Source organism: Rhinolophus hipposideros (assembly GCF_964194185.1).
Source record: "Rhinolophus hipposideros genome assembly, chromosome: 15".
Taxonomy (NCBI): Eukaryota; Metazoa; Chordata; class Mammalia; order Chiroptera; family Rhinolophidae; genus Rhinolophus; species Rhinolophus hipposideros.
The window spans coordinates 22,599,890-22,617,471 of record NC_138061.1 but is presented as its reverse complement, the minus strand read 5'-3'; the positions used below and the strand labels follow the sequence as shown (position 1 = coordinate 22,617,471).

At 36.9% G+C, this 17,582-nt stretch overlaps 1 protein-coding gene and 1 pseudogene across 6 annotated transcripts in view; one reads left to right on the top strand and one right to left on the bottom strand.

Annotated features, from left to right (window-relative positions):
* Positions 1-17,582, top strand: part of GBF1 (golgi brefeldin A resistant guanine nucleotide exchange factor 1) — a 112,471-nt gene that overhangs the window by 38,586 nt on the left and 56,303 nt on the right. The window lies entirely within an intron of this gene.
* On the bottom strand, positions 12,496-12,935 carry LOC308508188 (small ribosomal subunit protein eS24-like; annotated as a pseudogene). Its single transcript has one exon. The product of its transcript is annotated as a small ribosomal subunit protein eS24-like (transcript).

Below are 17,582 nucleotides of genomic sequence, written 5' to 3'. Positions count from 1 at the left end.
CGTGCTCCTAACTCCGAAGGCTACCGGTTCGATTCCCACATGGGCCAGCAGGCTCTCAACAAAAAAATAAATAAATAGACTGGTAACGGCGGTTATCTGAGAGAACTAAAAAAAAAAAAATTAAAAAAAAATATATATAAAGATATATAAATATATCTCAGTTAAGCTTCACAACAATCCTGTGAGGTAGGCAAGAGGATGTGGAATAGTAGCCCCCAATACCTACTCTTTTCATCCTATGCTATTCCTAAGAGGCAACCTCTTTCATCTCATTTAGCATATTTTTTTGGAACTTACTTCTACATTTCTAAGTAACAAGCTCATTGTGCTACTTGGTTTTCAGTTTTAAGAATGACGTTTCACACACTTGCTTTATCTGTCTGTTAATGTTTACAAGAGTCAAGGTATCTTAGAACTGGAAGAGACTTCATATCCACCAGAGACCCACACTCAGAAAACTTCAAGGGCCTAGCAGATAACTTAAATGAGTACAAGAATAGGGAGCAGTGTGGACTGCAGCAAACTGAAAGGTTACCTCTATCTAAAGCTATTCAATTCTGTTTTTAACTGCATATATCAAAACAGTTGCAATATATGGACCTTATTTGGATTCTGATTCATACAATATAAAACTAAAGTTTATGGCAATTATAGAAATTGAAGAGTTTCAAATTAATACTAACTAAAACTTTGATACTAAAGCAACATTACTCTTTTAGATGTGATATGATATTATGGTTATGTTCGAGATGGATAAAATGATATGATGTTCAGGATTTGCTTCAAAATAATATGGGAGTTGGAGGGAATAATAAAAAACAAGATTAGCCCTGAGTTGCTAATTATTGAGACTGGGTTTGGGGTGCATAGGATTTCATTATACTAATCTGCTTTTATTTAATTTTGAAAATTTTCCATAATGTTTTTTAAAAAAATTATATGTGGTGATGGAAGGAGAACTGACTCTGGGTGGTGAACACACAATGGGATTTATAGATGATGTAATACAGAATTGCACACCTGAAATTATGTAATTTCATTAACAATTGTCACCCCAATAAATAAATTTAAAAAAAAAGAAAAGAAAAAAAATTATATGGTTCAGAACCTGGTCCCTTTAGTATAGGAGTATTAGAATGAGCAGGAAAGGAGTCCAGAATAGGCTAGAGCAAAAGCATTTCTATTACCTATACTGTTTAAAGGTTGTCACCAGACCCTTAATAGTATTACATATTCAGTTAAATAACTATTATTATACTCATTTGTCTAGTATATTGTTACACATTTATTTGTATACTCAGTTAAATAAATATTTCTTTGTATTGTTTTTGTTGTTGTTCAGCTTCAAGTTGTTGTCCTTTCAGTCTTAGTTGTGGAGGGCGCAGCTCAGCTCCAGGTCCAGTTGCCATTTCCTAGTTGCAGGGGGCACAGCCCACCATCCCTTGCAGGAGTTGAAACCCGCAACCTTGTGGTTGAGAGGATGCGCTCCAACCAACTGAGCCATCTGGGAGCTCAGCGGCAGCTCAACTCAAGGTGCCGTGTTCAATCTTAGTTGCAGAGGGTTCTGCCCACCATCCCTTGTGGGACTCGAAGAGCTGAACTGGCAACCTTGTGGTTGAGAGCCCACTTGTCCTTGTGGGAATCGAATCGGCAGCCTTCGGAGTTAGGAGCATGGAGTTCTAACCACCTGAGCCACCGGGCCGGCCCTTTTTGTATGCTTAGGTAGTGGATAATGACATGTCCTTAAATGTGGTTTCAGTTATTCTCAATAAATTAATTTATTGCTATAAAAAAATTAAACTCACAGCATACCCCAAGCAAAACACATCTGTGGACCAGCCCAGATTTCTCACTTGGCCTTCAGTTTGTGATTCCTGAGTGTGCTGCAGCCTTCTCATTTATAGAAGAAGAAACTAAAGCACAGAGTGGTTATGATTTGACCAAGGTCACGCAGCTTATTAATGGGAAGAGCTAGAACTCAGGTTTCCTGATTTCACATCCATTGCTTTTTATGAGAAAATTGCCCAACTGACTTAAGAAAAAAGAGTTATGGTTTTGCCTGGCAGTTTTCTTCTGTTTCCTAACCTTAGATATTTGTTTTTAGGACACTGGTTAGAGATTTAGCTTCTCTCTTTTTGTAAGATGATAGGGATTAAGAGATTCTGCCTTAAAATCTGGTGGAAATCCAGGCCTAGAGATGGTTATATTTCTTAGGATGATAAGGAATTGCAGAGCTTAGGCAAGTTATAAGCACAGAACTTTAGCTGAGGCAGGGCTGGAAAAATGAACCCTTGGTTCTATTTGATCCCCAAGTGAGATTTCACTCCCATTAAAAACTACTTCTGTGTGTGGACTTTAACTTAAAAGAAATTTTTTAAAACTATTTTCTCAGTCCAAAGCACAAAGTCCAAAGCCAGTAGCATAGATGTACAGACTTGCAAACTGTGGGGAATGTATTGCTAAGTAGCTGTGACACAGAGCCTTTGCTATGGAGCTGTTACTATGTTTTGCTCCCAGGTCAAATTGGGAAATAAGAATTTGGGCAGCCTTATTTTATATATGTTTTAATGTTTAGTTTAAAAGCCTAATTAATAAACCTGAGTTGACTTTCAAAGAGTTACTGTTGTACTGGCAAAGATGAACATAGTAAACATCAGTTGAGGGAAGAGGATTTATAGAAAGTACCGGAAGAAAGTAGAATGACTCTTATAGATAGATTTTAAAGTTGTTCTCCCATTCCAGCTTATTTTCCTTTTTTTTTTTTTTACCTTCCTAACCTACACCTGTTTGTCAATATATTTTCCCACTAAGACCAAACAGAGGCAGGAGGGAAGGAAATGATCTTACAGAATTATTTCGGGCAGAGAATTTGAGTTCTTTTAAACTTTATTTCAATAACCTTTTTGAAGATACCCTGTTTTCCTAAAGAACCAGTCACTTGTCAAGTGTCACAGAACTCAGGCTTTTATGTATTTTTCTTCCTCTCAGGTGTCAAAAATTATTATGACAAATACCATTTTGAAATTGATGCAGACACCCAAAATGAGAATTGGAACTAGTAGTTTTTAGAATACATTCCAGATGTTGACTAGTAAAGACTTTGTCCTTATCTATGCCTAGGGACTGTTCTAGACTAGAAGACAGGTAGATTCCACGCCTGAGTCTTTATTTTGATTTTTTAAAATAATTAAATAGAAAAAGCTATTGGCTAAAATAAAATTGAGTTTACCTCTATGTTTTATTTATAGATCCTACCACACAATTTAGCATCGTATTATATAATGGCATAGATTCTATTTTTAGGAAAGTGTTTGACTCTTTAGCTAGAGTATATGCTCCTTGTAGTTAGGGACCATGTCTTTTTACATCTTTCAGAACTTAATAAATACTGACTTGTATATTTAGTAGATATTTTGTTTGTCATGACTTTCTTTTTATTATTATTATTAGTTTCAGGTGTGCAAAACAACGAATGATTAGATATTTACATACCTCACAAAGTGATAACCCCAACAAATCTAGTACCCTTCTGACACCGTACATAGCTATCACAATACCATTGAGTGTATTCCCTATGCTGTATTTTACATCCTGTCACTATATATTTTTTTAATTATAGTTCACATTCAATATTATTTTATATTAGTTTCAGATGTACAGTGTAGTGGTTAGGCATTTATATAATTTATAAGTCTAGTATCCATATGACAGTATAAATACGTAGTTTTCACAATATTATAGACTATAGTCCCCATACTCTATTTCACACCCCCCTGACTATTTTGTGACTACCAATTTGATACTTCCTAATCCTTTCACCTTTCTCACCCATCCCTCTACTCTCTCCCATCTAGCAACCATCAGTTTGTTTTCTGTATCTATGAGTTTGTTTCATTTATTTATTTAGTCTGTTCTTTAGATTCCATATATAAGGGAGATCATATGGTATTTGTCTTTCTCAGTCTGACTTGTTTCACTTAGCATAATACCCTCTAGGTCCGTCCATGTTGTTGCAAATGGTAAGATTTAGTTCTTTTTATGGCAGTGTAATACTCCATTGTATATACATATATGTACCATAATTTCATTATCCATTTGTCTTTTAATGGGCATTTCAGGTGTTTCCATATCTTGGCTATTGTGAATGGCACTGCAGTAAATCTAGAGATCCATACGAGTATATACTTTCAAATCAGTGTTTTGAATTTTTTTGGATAAATACCCTGGAGTGGAATTTCTTGGTCATAAGGTAGCTCTATTTTTAATTTTTTGAGGAACCTCCATACTGTTTTCCATACTGACTACACCAATTTGAAATCCCACCAACAGTGCACAAGGGTTACCTTTTCTCCACATCCTCACCACACTTGTTTGTTGATTTATAATGGTCATTCTGATAGCTGTGAGGTGATATCTCATTGTGGTTTTCATTTGCATTTCTCTGAGGATTAATGATGTTGAGCATTTTTCATATATCTATTGGCCATCTGTATGTCCTCTTGGGAGACATGTCTATTCAGGTCCTTTGCCCATTTTTCAATTGGACTGTTTGTTTTTTTGGTATTGAGTTGTATGAATTTTTTATAAATTTTTCATATTATTCCCTTATCAGATGTGTCATTGGCAAATATCTTCCCCATTCAGTAGGATGTTTTTTTAATGGTTTCCTTTGCTGTGCAAAAATTGTTTAGTTTGATGTAGTCCCATTTGTTTATTTTTTCTTTTGTTTCCCTTGCCCTAGGAGATATATTAATAAAAATATTACCAAGGGTAATGTCTGAGAGTTTGCTTTCTATATTTGCTTCTAGGAGTTTTATGGTTTGGGGTCTTACATTTAAGTCTTTAAAACTTTTTGAGTTTATTCTTGTATATGGCATAAGAAGGTCGTCCAGTTTCATTTTCGTTTTCTTTTTTTATTTTCTTTTCTTTTTCTCTTTTTTTGGCATGTATTTGTCCAGTTGTCCCAGCACCATTTATTGAAAAGATTGTCTTTACCCTAATTTATATTCTTGTTTCCTTTGTCATAGATTAAATGACCATGTGGGCATAGATTTATTTCTCTATTCTGTTACATTGATCTACGTGTCTGTTTTTATGCCAATACCATGTTGTTTTGATTTCTGTTGCCTTGCAGTAGTTTGATGTCAGGTAGCATGATAACTCCAGCTTTGTTCTTCTTTCTCAGGATTGCTGTGGCTATTAGGGGTCTTTTATGTTTCCACATAAATTTTAAGATTATTTGTTCTAGTTCTGTGAAAAATGACATTGGTATTTTGATAGGGATTACAATGAATCTATATATTGCTTTGGGTAGTATGGATATTTTAACTATTAATTCTTCCTATCCATGAGCATGGTATATGTTTCCATTTTTTGTATCTTATTTAATTTCTCCAATGTCTTATAATTTTCTGAGTACAGGCCTTTTACTTCCTTGGTTAAATTTATTCCTAGTTATTTTATTTTATTTTTGATGCAATTGTAAATTGGATTGTTTTCTTAATTTCTCTTTCTGATAGTTTGTTATTGGTGTATAAAAATGCAGTCGATTTCTGAATATTAATTTTGTATCCTACTTTAGTAAATTCATTTGTTTTAATAGTTTTTTAGTGGTATCTTTGTGTTTCTCTATGTAGTATCGTGTCATTTGCAAATAATGACAGGTTTACTTCTCCCTTTCCAATTTGGATGCCTTTTATTTCTTTTTCTTGTCTGATGGCTGTGACTAGGACTTCCACTACTGTCTTGAATAAAAGTGGTGAAAGTGGGCATCCTTGTCTTGTTCCTGATCTTAAGGAGAATGCTTTTAGCTTTTCCCCATTTAGTGTGATATTAGCTGTGGGTTTGTCATATATGGCCTTTATTATATTGAGATATGTTCCCTCCAGTCCCACTTTGCTGAGAGTTTTTATCATAAATGGATGCTGGATTTTGTCAAACGCTTTTTCTACATCTATTGATATGACCATATGATTTTTATTTTTCATTTTATTATGTGGTGTATCACATTAATTGATTTGTGGATATTGAACCAACCTTGCATACCAGGAATGAATCCCAGTTGATCATGTTGTATGACCTTTTTAATGTATTGCTGAATTTAATTTGCTAATATTTTGTTGAGGATTTTTGCATCTATGTTAGGAATATTGGCCTATAGTTTTTTTATTTGTTTGTTTGTTTTTGTAATGTCTTTGTCTGGTTTTGGAATCAGAATAATGGTGGCCCCATAAAATGAGCTAGGGAGCCTTCCCTCCCTCCTCTTGAATTTTTTGGAATTGTTTGAGAAGAATAGGTATTAATTCTTTTTGAATGTTTGGTAAAATACACATGTGAAGCCATCTGGTCCAGGACTTTTGTTTGTTTGGAGTGTGTTGATTATTGATTCAATTTCATTAGTAGTAATTGGTCAGTTCAGATTTTCTGTTTCTTCTTGATTCAGCCTTGGAAGATTGTATGCTTCTACAAATTTATCCATTTCTTCCAGATTGTCCAATTTGTTGGCTTATAGTTGCTCATAGTATTTTCTTAAATTTTTTTGTATTTTTGTGGTATCCATTGTCACTTATCCCCCTTCATTTCTGATTTTATTTATTTGGGTCCTTTCTCTTTTTTTCTTGATTAGTCTGGTTAAAGGTTTGTCAATTTTGTTTATCTTTTTAAAAACCTGTCACTTGGTTTCACTGAACTTTTGTATTTATTTATTTATTTGTTTTTAGCCTCTATTTCATTTATTTCTGGTCTGATCTTTATTATTTTCTTCCTATACTCACTTTGGGCTTTGTTCGTTGTGCTTTTTCCAGTTCCCTTAGGTATAAAGTTAGGCGGTTTGTCATTTGTCTTGCTTCTTTACATAGGTCTGCATTACTATGAATTCGCTCTTAGGACTGTTTTTGCTGTGTCACATAGATTTTGGGTCTTTGTGTTTTCATTTTTGTTCGTCTCGAGGTATCTTTTGATTTCTTCCTTGATCTCATTGTTCACCCATTCATTATTTAGTAGCATGTTATTTATTCTCCATGTGTTTGTGTGTTTTTCAGTTTTTTTTTCTTGTAATTGATTTCTAGTTTCATACCCTTGTGGTCAGAGAAGACACTTGATATGATTTCAGTCTTCTTAAGTTTGTTGAGACTTGTTTTTATGGCCCACCATGTGGTCTGTCTTGGAAAATGTTTCATGTGCACTCGAAAAGAATGTATATTCTGCTGGAGTAAAATGCTCTAAAAATATCAATTAAATCCATATGGGCTAGTGTGTCATTTAAGGCTGTTTTTTCCTTGTTGATTTTCTGTATGGAAAATTTGTCCATTGGTGTCAGTGGGGTGTTAAATTTCCCTACTATGATTATGTTACTGTTGATCTCTGCCTTTATGTAGGTCAATATTTGTTTTGTATATTTAGGTGCTCCTACGTTGGGTGCATAGATATTTACTAGGGTTATTTCCTCTTGTTGGATTGATCCCTTTATCATTATGTAATGTCCTTTTTGGTCTCTTATTATAGTCTTCATTTTAAAGTACTTGTTGTTTGATATAAGTATCACTACCCCAGCTTTTTTTCTCATTTCCATTTGTGTGAAATATCTTTTTCCATCCCTTTACTTTTAGTTTATGTGTGGCTTTGGATCTGAGGTTGGCCTCTTGTAGATAACATATACATGGGTCTTGTTTTTTTATCCATTCAGCTATCCTATGTCTTTTGATTGGACAATTTAATCTATTTACATTTAAACTGATTATTGATAGGTACGTAGTTATTGCCATTTTATTATTCATATTTCTGATCTTTTGTTTGTTTGTTTTCTCCTTTCTTCTGCTTAAAGAAGTCATTTTAACATTTCTTGTATACTGGCTTAGTGGTAATAAATTCCTTTAGCTTTTTCTTATCTGGGAAGCTTTTTATCTCTCCTTAAATTTTCAATGATAGCCTTGCTGGCTAGAGTAGTCTTGGTTGTAGCCCGTTGTTTTTCATCACTTTGAATATTTCCTGCCACTCCCTTCTGGCCTGCAAAGTTTCTGTAGAAAAATCAACTGATGGTCTATTAGGAGCTTTGTTGTAAGTAATTAGTTGTCTTTCTCTTGCTATTTTTAGGATTCTCTCTTTGTCTTTAACCTTTGTCATTTTGATTATAATGTGTCTTGGTGTGGGCCTATTTGGGTTGTTTGGGACTCTGTACTTCCTGGGCTTGTATGTCTATTTCCTTCAGCAGGTTAGGGAAGTTTTCCATCATTATTTCTTCAAATAGGTTCTCGATCCCTTGCTTCCTCTCTTCTCCAGTGCTCCTGTGTTGTGAATGTTATTATGCTTGATGTTGTCCCAAAGTCTCTTAAACTATCTTTGGGTTTTTTTTAAATTATTATGCGTTTTTCTTTTTGTCGTTCTGATTGGGTGTTCTCTGCTACCTTGTCTTCTATATCACTAATTCGATACTCTGCTTCATCTAATCTGCTGTTGGTTCTTCATTGTATTCTTCAATGTATTCTTCATTTCAGTTATTCTTTATTTCTAACTGGTTCTTTTTTATGTTTTCTGAGTCCTTCTTTATGCTTACTGTCTCTTTGTTGAAGTTCTCACTAAGTTCCTTAAGTCATCTTATAACCAATATTTAAATTCTGTCTCTGGTAGGTTGGTTGCCTCCATTTCATTTAGTTCTTTTTGTGGCGGTTTCTCTTGTTCTTTTATTTGGGACAAATTGTGGTTTACCGCCACTGAAAATTCCCCAGACCACCCTGGGTCTTCCACTGCTGTGAAAGGCTTTTGCTGCTTGTAGGGCGGGCTGGCGGCTCAGGAGCTGAGAGTACCATGGGCGACATAGCACGAGCTGGCTGGGACAGAGTTCCAGGGAGTCATGGGGTATGGGTTGTGGTTTTTACAAAATTGATGCAGATTCGGTTCTTGTGCCAGTGGTAGGCCGCCCAGGAGCTGAGAGTGCCCTTGGTGATGCAGCACTAACTGGGTGGGGAGGGAACCCAGGGCGTCACCAAGGTGGTATGCACGTGTGGAGTTTACCAGACTGACGTGGCCTTAGATTTGGTCCTTTGGAGGAGGGTTCAACATAGAAAAGATGGCACCCTCCTGTAGGCTACACATGAGGCAAGCTCCATACAGGGACAATAGTGGCTGTCCCTCCAGCCCTCACCCTGGTGCCACAAAGTTCATTCTTTCCCTGTATGTCTCTGGCGCCTCTCGAGTTCCTGCCCCTCCACTGGATCCTACGTGAGTGTTTGCAAGTGAGTGTGTCTGTGTGTAGGCTCTTTAAGAGGACATCTGAGTTTCTAGGTGCCTTCTGTCTCACTGGGAAGGATGGACAGAATCCTCTCTGATTTTCACTGTCAGATTTTGGGGGCACTTCCCTTCCAGGCACAGAACCTCTGGGCTGGGGATCCCAGTATGGAGTTGGGACCCCTCTGTCTTCAGGGGGAACCTCCACCACTGAGGTGTTCCTACCACTGTTCAACAGGTTTGGGGTCAGCCTGTTTCATGTCTCCGCCCCTCCTGCTAGTCTCAATGTGGCCTCTTCTTTATATCCTTAGTTATAGGGGTTCTGTTCAGCTAGTCTTCAAATGATTCTTGAGGTTGATTGTTCTATAATTTAGTTGTAATTTTGATGTGATTTTGGGAGGCAGCAGGCATAGCGTTTACTTAATCAGCCATCTTGGACCTTCTTGCCATGACTTTCTTGGCTCTATTCAATATATGTGGTAATAATATTGTTTGTCAGGCACTTTGCATATATCATCTATTGAATATTTCAATATAATATGATCCCCATTTTATAGAAGAGGAAACTGAGGTTTCAAAAAGTGAAGAACTTGTGTAAGGTCACATATTTAGTCAGGGGAAGAACTTGGATTCTAAACGTATGCCTGTTTCACTGATGATACCTCTTGCTTTTACCTCCATATCATGCTCCCTTAAGAGATTTAGAATTATTGCTAGAAGTCTTAACAAACTGTTCTCAGCCTCATTTTTGGTAAATATGAAACTCATTTATTCTGTTGTTCCAGAAAAGTCCTTCATGTTTATCTCTTGCACTGCTCTACTGAGCGCCTAGGCTAATGGGGGCAGCAGAGCATAAACGTTAAGAGTATGGGTTCTAGAGCCACACAGACCTAGGCTTGAATACTGGCCTCACCTTGCTGACCTCCAGTAGGTTGTCTGTTTAACCTTTCTGAGCCTCAACTGCCTTATCTATAAAATAAGGACAGTATGGAATACTACTCAACAATAAGAAGGAATAAACTATCGATAAACACAAGAGCTTGGATGAATCTCAAAGCCATTATGCTGAGTGAATGATTTTAGTTATGTCATTCTGGAAAAGGCAAAACTATGGAGACAAGGAACAGATTATGATTGACAGAGGTTAGAGGTGGGGACAGGGTATGACTACAAAGAAGGGAGTAGAGGGAATGTTTGAGATGATGGAGCTGTTCTGTATCCTCATTATGGTGGTAGTCATATAACTGTTTATATGCTAAAACACATAAAAAGTATGCAAAAGAAAAAAGTCAATTTACTGGATGTCCATTTTAGAAAATAAAAGTGAATGGAGGTAGTAATAAAACTTTTCTCATAAGGTCATTGTGAAAATTAAAAATAAGATAATGTAACTAAAGTGTTTATCACAGTACCTGATATGTAGTACACAATGACTAAATGGTTGTTTTATTGTTACTTTTATCATTAATAGTATGATATTAAATTTAGTGACATTCATTGAAAGGACAGTGGGATAAACTGTCACACCATCTGCATGGGTACAGTTAGTAAACAGTGAGAAAAATGAGTAACCGTGAGTCAGATGGAGTATGTGTTTTCACATGACTCAGCAAGGAACTTGAGGTCTTCTGGAAGGTAAGAGAAGATTAAGCCTCGTATTTCTGGAGTATTTTTCAGCTGGCTTTTCTGGCTGCTTATACAGTTCCCTTGATATTATTCTTCAACAAAATAGCTTTGGTCTTGGAAGTCAGCGCTTTTCACTGGCTTCAGAGTAGATCTGAAATTTTAATTGAGCAAACTGATCAGAGGAGGAGCTGGAAGTGGTTCTCATACTTGGAAGATGGTAACTGGTCTGTATAACAGCTGTGGCTTCCAGAGCCATTTCCTCCTGCCAGCCAGTCTCTAGATTAGATAGTGACAGTAGCAGGGGCAAGCATTATTCAAGAGCTAAAAAAAAGTTAAGGTCAAAGTGGCGTTGTAGTTGTGCTAGCAGTGAAAGAGGCTCTAAAGTGAAACCTTGGCCTTTCCATCATGTAAGTTTGTTGTCTTGTACAGACCTCAGAACCTGAATCAAAGCAAGTTGAATTGATAGTAAAAAGGATTCTGATCTTATAATACCTGCTATGCTAGTTACTTACTTGTCTTACTAGCACTTACTGAGAATTACATGCATTTTATGTAATGAAACTGGAATTCAGGAAACAGGAAAAAAAACAGGAATGTTTGGGATTCTTGGTACAGGACTAGTTTGGGAGTGACTTGTTTTTCCTAATTTCTTTAAACAGCATTGACACTAAATTTCAAAAAAAAAGCTTTATCATTCGATTTGTTTCTTTCATAGATTGCTTTTTTTGTATATATGTGGCTAAGTCATTGATTTCTATGAAGAACATTACTGTTTTCTAGGTTGTGAACAGACAATGCCAGGGTGACTAGCCTGTTGATTTGCTTTGGTTTTGGTTTGGTTTTTAGTTCCTTGGTAGTTACGCTGAGTAGTTGGTTAGGACAATGGTTTAAAATATAAAAGGATCAGTAATTTCAGAAATCATCGTGCTTAGTCGCACAACTCTGAATATACATAAAAAACCCATTGAACTATATGTTTTAAAGGGGTGAATTATATGGCATGTGAATTATATCTCAATAAAACCATTACCAAAAAATGCAATACCAAAAAAAAATCGTTTATTGATCTGTGACATTGTAATGGAAGAAATTGGACTAGGAACTTTTCAGAATGGGATTATTTTCAAAATGTGGCTAACTTAAGCAGGGTTCTGAGATCACACCAGAATGATGGATTATGGAGTACTAAGTGACTTTTCTGAACAGTTCTTGGAGGTCATCTACTGAGCAAATGACTATTCAGGTAGTCATGACATAGATGTTGGTAATTTTGCAAGGGAGGAGGGTAAAGAGCATAATTTAATCTAAAATAGTGATTCTCAGCTAGGTGATTTTGCCTCCCAAGGGAAATCTGGCGATATCTTGAGGTATTTTTTGGTTGTCAACACTGGGGAGGGAGGTGTGCTACTAGTATGTAGTGGGTGAAAGCTAGGAGAGATGCTGCTACACATATTTTTCCACACAAAAGAATTATCTGGCACAAAGTATTAGTGTCGAGGTTGAGAAACCCTGGTATAAAATTTACACCTATGTTTTCTTCTAAGAGTTTTATAGTTTCAGCTCCGACATTTAATTTAGGTCTTTAATCCATTTTGAATTAATTTTTGTATATGGTGTGAGGTAGCAGTCCAATTTCATTCTTTTTTTTTAATCCTCATGAAAAATCTGCACAGTCACCACAGATAAAGTCACTGACAAATCTTTACTCCTTTTTTTGCCAGCACTAATATTGGCTTTTACAGTTCCCCTGACTTTTCTTCGTTCTTTTCATTGTTGTCTTGAAGTATTTTCCTTCTCATACAGGCATGTCTCGCAAGTCTGTGTTTGGGTTCATTTTTCTTTGCATATTCCAAGGAATCATAAATCATGCCAAAGCCAGTGGTCTTGCTACCATCAAAATGGGTTCTGAATCCAAATACAAAGATGACATCTGGTGTGGTCTTGTACATTTTGTCTAGTTTTTCTCTAATTTCTGTCTTAGATACTGTTGCTTTCATAGGGTGAAGGACATTGATAACCATTTGTTTCTGCTGAAGTAGTCCATTGATCATGGACTTCCAGGTCCAGATAGTTACTGTGTCATTCATGATGGCGGCCAGGCCCCTCAAGCAGCCAGGGAGGAAAAGAGCCCAACTTCATTCTTTGCGTGTGGATATCTAGTTGACGCAGATATCATTTGTTAAAAAGACTTTTCTGTACCCATTGAATGGTCTTGGCACCCTTGTCAAAATCAATTGACCGTAAATATCCCTGATGTAAAATTTTGATATCTATACAGATTTTTCCTAGAAAAATCTTACACTGCCTCCCTGAAATCTTAGATAATCTGATGACTCTGTATTGCTTCAGCTATCTAAAGGGTAACTCGGTGTTTCCATACAGATGCTACTACACCTGAGTGAGAACAGGTTAAGGATTAGGGTCTCTTTAAGCTTCCTCCTGTCATATATTCAGGCAGCTCATACCATGCAGTCTCAAGGTTCCCCAAGTGAAGGGGTGGCATTAAAATTGTGAAGGACCCTAATGATCATTTGATCCAGCTCTCTACCAAGTACTCTGAAATCTCACATTGTTTTTTCTGATACATTTTAAAATACAAGGCAAACACCCTCTTAGCACCTAGCTTTTTCAAAAATTTTCTTATTCTTATTTGAATGCTTTATATACATTATTTCATTTAATTTTCAAGCAACCCCATGAGTTAGGGTTTGTTTTTGTTTTTTTTAGGACTTTATTGGGGAACAGTGCGTACTTCCAGGACTTTTTTCCAAGTCAAGTTGTTGTCCTTTGAATCTTAGTTGTGGAGGGAGCAGCTCAGCTCCAGGTCCAGTTGCCATTGCTAGTTGCGGGGGGCGCAGCCCACCATCCCTTGCGGGATTCGAACCAGCAACCTTGTGGTTGAGAGGACATACTCCAACCAACTGAGCCATCCGGGAGCTCAGCCGCAGCTCAGCTCAAGGTGCCGTGTTCAATCTTAGTTGCAGGGGGCGCTGCCCACCATCCCTTGTGGGACTCGAGGAATTGAACCGGCAACCTTGTGGTTGAGAGCCCACTGGCCCATGTGGGAATCGAACCGGTGGCAGCCTTTGGAGTTAGGAGCACGGAGCTCCAACCGCCTGAGCCATCGGGCCAGCCCCATGAATTAGGGTTTTTTAACTTTCCATTTTACAGATGTGGAAAACGAGGCTTAGAGAAGTTTATTTGCAGTTGTCACACCAGAACTGGAATTTGAATCTAAGCCTTTTTGATTCCAAAGCTACTGAGAGAGAGCATATAATGAGGTCTCTATCTTCACATAAAATTGAGTTCTTCTAATGGGAATAAAATAACTACAAACATATGCAAACAGAAATATGGTACATGAGGTTTAAGTTTAAGCCAATATATACTTAGCGGGGAAATCTAAACTATTTACGATTCATTAACCTTTTGTAGTCTATATTCTGATCCATAAAAGGAATGTAAACTGTTCTCTAAATACATTGGCTTCTTATTTGCTCTATTGCTAAAGACGTCCTTACAATGGTGGGCCTCATCCTACAGGATTTTGAAAACAAAATTATAATATGCCAACAACTTGATACTGTACAGTATGTGGTTTTGGTTGCAGCATCTAACGTGTGTGTGTGTGTGTGTGTGTGTGTGTGTGTGTGTATACATGTATATTATATAGATATAGATATATAGAAAGGGAGAGAGAGAGAGAAATGTATACATGTTTTAAGAAAGGAAAAAACTATATTAAAATTACTCTGAGAACCTCTTGTAATTGCAAAAGTCAAACGTGACTTGTATTTGTCTTTTGTGTTTGGTATATATCGAGTAATACAATTTTAATACAGTTTTCTCCGTTCTTAAAATGTGTATACATTTTTTTGTCACCCTCTGTGTGTGTGTGTCTGTCTGAAAAACATTCAGAGAAGGGTAAAATAGAATGAAGAAGGAACTTCTAAGTCTTGGAATATTAGAATTCTAGAACATAATCTGCACTTTGGAATTAGCTATAAGAAAAAGTTCTTCCTTGTGTAGTTGTAAGTAAATTTATAAAATTTTATGCAAGAGATTGATTTAAGAAGGATTGAAATCATATTCTGACCTGTGGTCTAGGAATGGTATTGATTCAGGGTATTAATAAACACCCTGAAATTATATGTGAAATTGTGTGTGTATGTGCATGTATATGCACACACACATATACACACACACACTTTTCTGGGGAGATCCTTATCTCATCAGTATCTCAAAGAGACCTGTTATGTTCTAAATCTCCATGAATTTGGGCAAGGAACTTTACCTTTCTGGGCTTCATTTTCTTTCACCTGTAAAATGATGGAGCTAGCCTGTGATCCCTAGTTTCCTTTTAACTCTGGTGTTAAGACTTCCTTTTTCCTAATTGATATTCTTGGTTCCCCAAGACTGAGGAAGTGTTAACTTTAAACTTGGTCACCTCAGTGATATAGTGCTAAGAGTTACCACTCTCCTTCTAATTATGGACAATATCTCTCTCCAGCTATAGAAGTTGAAGTCCTTTCAACTATGTTTCTCTTCTAAAGGTCATTTCAATAAATTTTTATTGAATGTGTTCTGTATGCCAGACACTTATGGGTGCTTCGTGGAAGACAAAGATAATTACATTTAATAAGTGTCAGGTACTGTTCTGCACAGGTAAAAAGTAAAAAGTGAGCATTCCTGCCAAAAGGATGGAGGTTTGGGGAAATCCAGGGTTTGGGGAAGAGCAAGGAATCAAGTGGGAGAGAAGGGTGATAGGTAAGTTTGATTCGTGTTCTGCAGGGTCTTACCTGCCAGCTGAGGAAGGGCGACTCGGTACAGTGTAAGACACCTAACTGGAAAGCTGACACACACCGACCTGGAAAAGTTACCTAACTGACATATACTGGCCTTTGTCATAATTATGTGTGTGATCTTGGGCAAGTGACTTAATAACCTCTGTTGACTGGAGTTTCAGTACGTACAAAAGGGATGGGGAAATGGGTTGGACGAGTACTTGTTTTTCTTGCAGCTTTAAAATTCTGTTATTCTCCTTAATTCAGTTAAAAGTGGGAAATCATTGAAGGTTTCTGAGCATGGGAATTCATCAGCAGAATTACTGCTGCTTCGCTGCTTGGATGCTCCTATTTATCATTGCTGCCTCTTCCACCCGTATGTGATTGCTCTGGAGATACTGTCACTTTAGATAGTTCTTGATGCGGTCAAGGAGTTGGCCATCATTATCATTAATAGTTTATTTTATCAAGAACATGGGAATCACTAAGTATTTGTTCTTGAGTCAGATCTGAAGCTAATCTTGTTTCCTCATGTTATCAGCCCTGAGAGCTGGACCATATGTCCAGAGTGTGGGCAGCAGGTAAGTGCTGACATTTTGATGGCCACATCATATTTCAGAGATCTATGAGAAGGCCCGTAATGACCATGGAAAGCCAGCCAAGAATCTCCTTGCCATGGACAAATGGGAGAAGTTACTAAGTTTAGCTGACATTAAGCCGTAAATTATTTGAAAGGTGGAAAAGGATTCTATTCAGAGGCTATCTAGAATTTCCATTTACTAATCAGGCCTGTATGCTGTAGGAGCTTTCATCCCAGGAAAGGTATTGCTTTCTCCTCTTCCTCTTTCCCCACACGTTGTGGAGAAGATGATTTGCAGCTCTTGTTGGGACCTGACACTTTAGTGCTTCCTGCTATTCTTAGATGCCAAGGGCTTCAGGATGGTAAGAATCAGAGGGTGGAACTGCTAGATAAAAATCGGAATAAGAGCTTAGTTGGACTTGAGTTTTATCCAGAGAAGGATAGAGATGTGTATGAAATGCCATACACTTCTGATTTGTGAGAGGAATATTTCTACTGAGACTCACAAATCATCAAACTCGGCGAACAAAAAAGTTCATATAAGAACTTGTATAAATCAATAAGAAAAAGGCAGATTTTCCATTAGAAAAATGGGCAAAAGACTTGAACAGATACCTCAAGAAGAGGATATCTGAGTAGTCAGTAGACAAAAGACAAGGTGTTCAATTTTAGTCATTAGTGAAATTCAAAGCCCCAGTAGAGTCCTACTATACATAGAGCAGAATGACTAAAATGAGCTGATACACTTGTACCCTGTGAGCCAGCAATTGCACATCTAGTGATATGCCCAGTAGGAATTCGTACATACATTCACCAAAAGATGTGTATAGGACTATTTATAGCAGTGGTATTCATAGAAGTAAAAAGAAAGGGGAAACTACCCAAATGTCCATCGGAAATAAAATGGGTAAGTAAAATGTGGTATATTCTCACAGTGGAATACTATACAGCAGGGAGAATCAGTGAACTACAACATATTACAACACAGATGAATTTTTCCAATGTAATATTGAACAAAGGGAACCAAGCACAAAGGAATCCATATTACATGATACCATTTATATACGAGATGCTTTGCAATGATTATGCAGAACAAATCAGTGGTATTAAAAGTCTAGATATGGTTACTTTGGAGAGATTGTGACTGGAAGAAGTCATGTAGGAATTTCTAGGTTCTGGTAGTGTTCTGTGTCTTGATTTGAGTGCTGGTTACATAGGTGGTTAAGTTTGTAAAAATTGGTTGACCGGTACATTTAATGATATTATTACGTTAACAGTTTCCTAAAATGGGGAGGAAGGTTAAATTTGCAGCCAGGCTCACTCACTAGCTAAATAACTTACTGCTACAAATTAGCCGTAGAGCAGGTTTC